The 6,518-nt window shown below is 37.1% G+C and overlaps 3 non-coding genes across 3 annotated transcripts; all 3 read left to right on the top strand.

Annotated features, from left to right (window-relative positions):
- The first annotated feature begins 600 nt into the window (after window positions 1–600).
- Window positions 601–719, top strand: LOC113083967 (5S ribosomal RNA). The gene has a single exon (XR_003283539.1). It is a non-coding gene; the product is annotated as a 5S ribosomal RNA (ribosomal RNA).
- Window positions 720–1,234: 515 nt separating this feature from the next.
- LOC113083932 (5S ribosomal RNA) lies at window positions 1,235–1,353 on the top strand. The gene has a single exon (XR_003283505.1). It is a non-coding gene; the product is annotated as a 5S ribosomal RNA (ribosomal RNA).
- Window positions 1,354–1,713: 360 nt separating this feature from the next.
- Window positions 1,714–1,832, top strand: LOC113083933 (5S ribosomal RNA). The gene has a single exon (XR_003283506.1). It is a non-coding gene; the product is annotated as a 5S ribosomal RNA (ribosomal RNA).
- The last annotated feature ends 4,686 nt before the right edge of the window (window positions 1,833–6,518 follow it).

Genomic DNA, 6,518 nt, shown 5'->3' with positions numbered 1-6,518 from the left:
AAAAAAAAAAATGCCCGATCTCGTCTGATCTCGGAAGCTAAGCGGTTTGGGCCTGGTTAGTACTTGGATGGGAGACCGCCTGGAATAACCAGGTGCTGTAAGCTTTTGGAAATTTTCACTTAGTTATAATAATTTTGCCAAAAAATAGGTCAATCCGGTCTCTGAATATTAGCAGGTTTGGGTCTGGTTAGTACATGGATGGGAGACTGCCTGGGAATACCAGGTGCTTTAAACTTTTTGGAAAATTTTCACTTAGTATATAATAATTTTGCCAAAAAATAGAGTCAATGCCCGATTTCTGAATATTAGCAGGTTTGGGCCTGGTTAGTACATTGATGGGAGACTGCCTGGGAATACCAGGTGCTTTAAACTTTTTTGGAAAATTTCACAAATTATATAATAATTTTGCCAAAAAAAAAAAAAAGGAGTCGATGCCCAATCTCTGAATCTTAGCAGGCTTAGGTCTGGTTAGTACTTGGATGAGAGACCGGCTAGGAATACCAGGTGCTTTAAGCTTTTGGGTTTTCTTTCCTACTTATATAATGTACTGGCGATTAGATTGGCTGATCTCTAAATAGCCTTCTCTTTGCGGCAGTCTTCGCTTACGGCCATACCAACCTGGCTATGCCCGATCTCGTCTGATCTCGGAAGCTAAGCAGGTTTGGACCTGGTTAGTACTTGGATGGGAGACCGCCTGGGTATACCAGGTGCTTTAAACATTTTGGAAAATTTTCACTTAGTATATAATAATTTTGCCAAAAAATAGAGTCAAAACCCGATTTCTGAATATTAGCAGGTTTGGGCCTGGTTAGTACATGGATGGGAGACTGCCTGGGAATACCAGGTGCTTTAAACTTTTTGGAAAATTTTCACTTAGTATATAATAATTTTGCCAAGAAATAGAGTCAATGCCCGATTTCTGAATATTAGCAGGTTTGGGCCTGGTTAGTACATGGATGGGAGACTGCCTGGGAATACCAGGTGCTTTAAACTTTTTGGAAAATTTCACAAATTATATAATAATTTTGCAAAAAAAAAATAAAAAAATAAAAATAAAAGAGTCAATGCCCAATCTCTGAATCTTAGCAGGCTTAGGTCTGGTTAGTACTTGGATGAGAGACCGGCTAGGAATACCAGGTGCTTTAAGCTTTTTGGGTTTTCTTTCCTACTTATATAATGTACTGGCGATTAGATTGGCTGATCTCTAAATAGCCTTCTCTTTGCGGCAGTCTTCGATTACGGCCATACCAACCTGGCTATGCCCGATCTCGTCTGATCTCGGAAGCTAAGCAGGTTTGGGCCTGGTTAGTACTTGGATGGGAGACGGCCTGGGAATACCAGGTGCTGTAAGCTTTTTGGAAATTTTTCAGTTAGTATATAATAATTCTGCCAAAAAATAGAGTCAATGCCGGTCTCTGAATATTAGCAGGTTTGGGTCTGGTTAGTACATGGATGGGAGACTGCCTGGGAATACCAGGTGCTTTAAACTTTTTGGAAAATTTCACAAATTATATAATAATTTTGCCAAAAAAAAAAAAGAGTCAATGCCCAATCTCTGAATCTTAGCAGGCTTAGGTCTGGTTAGTACTTGGATGAGAGACCGGCTAGGAATACCAGGTGCTTTAAGCTTTTGGGTTTTCTTTCCTACTTATATAATGTACTGGCGATTAGATTGGCTGATCTCTAAATAGCCCTCTCTTTGCGGCAGTCTTCGCTTACAGCCATACCAACCTGGCTATGCCCGATCTCGTCTGATCTCGGAAGCTAAGCAGGTTTGGGCCTGGTTAGTACTTGGATGGGAGACCGCCTGGGAATACCAGGTGCTTTAAACTTTTTGGAAAATTTCACAAATTATATAATAATTTTGCCAAAAAAAAAAAAGAGTCAATGCCCAATCTCTGAATTTTAGCAGGCTTAGGTCTGGTTAGTACTTGGATGAGAGACCGGCTAGGAATACCAGGTGCTTTAAGCTTTTGGGTTTTCTTTCCTACTTATATAATGTACTGGCGATTAGATTGGCTGATCTCTAAATAGCCTTCTCTTTGCTGAAGTCTTCGCTTACGGCCATACCAACCTGAGGGCGCTAGAGAGCTACAGGAAGTGTTGGCTGCAGTTTGGAGAGGAAGGCTCTCCTCCATTTTGTGTTTTTCTACTTGTGGTTGTTTTGTTTGTTTTGTGAATCTGTGATTGTTTTTTTGGCATTTTTCTTTTTTGAAAACCACCTAACAGCAGCATATCGCTGTCTGGAGGGTGGTTGATCTTTTTTTTTCTCCAAATGGACGGATTATATGGTAACAACTCGGAACTGGCTGGAGAGACTCGAATGGCAAATGACAATGGACTGGCAGGAGGAACACGCATGGCAAGCGACACTGGACTGGCTGGAGGAACACGCATGGCAATCGACACTGGACTGGCTGGAGGAACAAGCATGGCAAACGACACGGGACTGGCTGGAGGAACACGCATGGTAAACAACACTGGACTGGCTGGAGAAACAAGCATGGCAAACGACACTGGACTAGCAGGAGGAACACGCACGGCAAATGACACTGGACTGGAGAAGCAACAAAGAGCTGGAAATGGAAAAGATCAAGAAGCAAGGAAAAAATTTGGTGAAAGAAAATATTTAAGGAGGCAACAGTGATCGTGAGTACAGAGAATGTGAGTGGTGTGAGAGGAGAGGATATAATTAAAGCAATCTCAGAAAAAATTGGAAGTGGAAAGGTGTTGGCTGTAAGACCCAGACAAGGTAAAGAATATGAACTGACACTGGAACAGGAAGAAATGTGTGACATTTTAATTAATGGATTGACAATAAAGGGAGTGGACTGTGAAGTAAAAAAACTGCAAAATAAAGATTACGTTGTTTCCTTCATGCACCTGCCTGTCTACCTGGAGGATAAGGAAATTTTGGGAAAATTGGAAGGATGGGGGGTATCCCCCATATCTAAAATTAAAAGGAGATGCTATCCGGGCACTGACATTGAAGACGGTACAAGATTTGTTAAGGTGAGGTTCCCCAAAGAAGTGGCATCACTCCCTTATAGCACAAAGATTGAAACAGCCGAGGGCCTGCAGTACTTTAGGGTGATGCACAGCCACCAGGTGAAGACTTGTAGGCTGTGCATGAGCCCAGAACATTTACTGAAGGAGTGCCCAGAATTCAAGTGCTATAAATGCTCGGAAAGGGGACATTTCGCACGAGACTGCAATGCTGTCAGGTGCCCGGATTGCCAAAAAATGTTAAATAATGTGAATGCTGGATGGAGGGAGTGGTAGGTGGAAGGGAAGAACAGGTGGACAGACAGGTGAATGAAGGAAACCACGATGAAGAAGGACATTGTGAAGAAAGACAAGAAGAGGATGAATTACAACAAAAGGAATCAGAGGAAGGAACAAACTACAGACAGGAAGGACAAGGAGAAGGAGAAGGAGAAAAAGAAAAAGAAAATGATGAACAGATAAGAGAAGAGGACACACAATTGACCCAGATGGACATATCTTCAATTCATGGACAAAAAGGAAAAGAACAAGACAAAGAAACTGACAACGAAGGAGAAATAAGTATGGAGGAGGATGAGAAGGAAAAGGTGGAGAGGGGACAAATTAGAAGATGATCACTACAGGTAAAGCCAAATATAGGAACTGCAAGGAAAAAAGTTAAATGTTTTAACAGTTTTGAAGTGTTAAAGGAAATGGTGGAGGAAGACTGAGAATGATGGGTTTTAGATATTTAATTTTTTTCTTTTTAATGGTTTTAAGTGTTGTGACTTTCAATGCAAGAGGACTCTTGAACTTAAAGAAATTTGAATATGTAAAAGAAAAATGTAAAAGAGAAGACATTATTGTGCTACAAGAAACAAACTGGAGAGAAAATGTAATGAATGATTTTTAAAAGAGATGGGAAGGAGGGATTTTATACAATAATGGAGATGGGAGGTTTGGAAGAGGTGTGGCTTTTTTAATGAAGGATGATGTTTTTAAAGCAAGTCAAATTTTATACAAAGATACGATGGGGAAATGTATGGTTGTTCAGATAAAACATGAAGGAAGGGAATTGATTTTAGTAAATATACATGCACCAACGGTGGAGAAGGAAAAGAAAGAGTTTTTTATGTTTTAAGAAGTATTGTAAAGAAGTATAAAGAAATAATAATGATGGGGGATTTTAATACGGTTTTTAGTAAACAAGACATGGCAGAAGGAATGGTTTTTAAAAATGACAAGGGGAGAAAAGAACTAAAAGCATTAATGGCAGAAAATAATATGATAGATGTGTGGAGAGAAAGGAATGAAAAGAAAAAGGAGTTTTCAAGAAGGCAAATAGTGGGGCAGTTTGTGTGCGAAACAAGAATTGACTTTATTTTATGTACGAGAAATGTGGAGAATTTTATAGAAAAGATTAAGTATGAAGAAACAAGTTTAAGCGATCACAAGTTTTTATTTTTAAAATTGGACTGGGATAAAGTGCAAAGAGGGCCAGGAATATGGGTTTTAAATACAAAAATGTTAGAAAATGAAGACTATGTTTTAAAGGTTAAAGAAATTATAGAAAAAGAAAGGGAAAATGAAATGTATGAAGATGATAAGAGAATATGGTGGGAGAATGTAAAGTTTTTAATAAAAAAATTCTCAATTAAGTATTGCAGTTTAGTACAGAAATGCAAAAGATACAAAGAAAAAGAAATAAAGGAAAGTTTGGAAGTGGAATTGAATAAAGAAAATAAAGATATACAAAAGATAAGGGAAATGGAGGAAAAACTGAAAGAAATAGAGGAAATAGAATATGAGGGGGCGAGGTTAAGAAGCAAAGCTAAATATACTGTGGAGGGAGAAAAATGCACAAAGTTTTTTTTTTTTTTGATTTAGAAAAAAAGCGAGGGAAAGCTGAAATAATAAAACAGATAAGAGGGAAAAATGGGGAAGTTGTAGAAGGGAATGAAGAGATTTTAGAAGAAATAAAGAATTTTTATGAGGATCTTTTTTAGTGCAAGGGGTGTAGAAGAAAACAAAAAAGGGAACTGCTGAATCAGATAAAAGTAAGAATTAGTAAGGAAGATAAAATAGAATGCGATCAAAAAATTGGAGAAGAAGAGATTGAAAGAGCAATACAGCAGCTGAATAAAAATAAAAGTCCAGGAATAGATGGTTTGGGAAGTGAATTTTATATATGTTTTAAAGAGATTTTAACAAAGATTTTAAAGGAAGTTTTTAGTGAGGTTTTTGAAAAAGAAGAAGTTAATGAAAGAATGGGGATGGGTATAACAAAATTGATATATAAAAGGAAAGGAGAAAAAAGTAGATTTAAAAAACTATAGGCCGATTACGATGCTTAACACAGATTTTAAGATTTTAGCGAAGGTTTTATCAAACAGGTTAAAGGAAGTAATGCCAAGTATAATTCAAACAAACCAAGCATATGGAGTAAAGGGAAGAGATATAGCGGACATAACAATGAGCATAAGAGACACAGTATGGTACATGAAAGAAAAAAATGAAGATGGTTACGTAATTAGTCTAGATTTTGAAAAAGCATTTGATCGGGTTGAACACAGGTATTTATTTGATGTTTTAAAGGAATTTGGTTTTGGGGGGAATTTTATCAAATGGATTGAGATTTTATATAAGGGCGCTTTAACAAGAATAAAATGTAATGGGTTTTTAACAGAATGTTTTAAAATCACAAGATCGATAAGACAGGGTTGTCCGCTTTCAGTGTTATTATATTCACTTGTATCGGAACCGTTAGGATTGGCTATAAAACAAAAAGAAGAAATAATTGGAATTGAAATTGAGGAAAATAAGGCTGAGGGAAAGGTTTTTCAATATGCTGATGACACAACGTTAGTAGTTAAAGGAAAGGAGAGCATCAAGGAAGTTATGAAGGTTGTAGAAGAATATTGTAAAGGATCTGGGAGTAAAGTAAATGAAGAAAAAACTGTATATATGAGATTTGGTAAAGCAATGGTTTTAAAGGATTGTTTTAATTTTAAGGAAGTGGATGAAATTAGGATTTTAGGAATTTTAATGGGTAAAAATGAGAGGAAAGTATGTGATGAAATGTGGGAGGAACTAGTAACAGGGATAGAGAGAAGGTTACATTTTTGGAAATTAAGAACATTAAACTTGAAAGGGAAGGTTTTAGTATTGAATGTTTTAATGGTGTCTAAGTTATGGAATGTTTTATATGTATCAGATATGCCATTGTGGACAGAAAAGAGGTTGAAGAAATGTTTTCTTGACTTTTTATGGGAGGGGAAACCAGCAAGAATAGCTTTTAACACAATATTAGGGGCAATAGAGAAGGGGGGTTTAGGTTTAATAGATGTGGAACAGAGAAAAAATAGTTTGAGAGTGAAAGTAGTGAAGAAATACCTAGATGAGGGCAAACCAGAGTGGAAAAAGACGATGAAATATTTTTTAAACGAATGCGGGGATTTTAACATGGGGGATGGAATTTTATGGATGAAAACGAAGAATTGGATGACAGAAAATTTACCAGAGTTTTATAGAGA

This window comes from Carassius auratus, unplaced genomic scaffold (assembly GCF_003368295.1).
Source record: "Carassius auratus strain Wakin unplaced genomic scaffold, ASM336829v1 scaf_tig00039505, whole genome shotgun sequence".
Taxonomy (NCBI): domain Eukaryota; kingdom Metazoa; phylum Chordata; class Actinopteri; order Cypriniformes; family Cyprinidae; genus Carassius; species Carassius auratus.
Note: the sequence above shows the minus strand (reverse complement) of the source record. Positions and strands in the feature narration are given on the sequence as shown.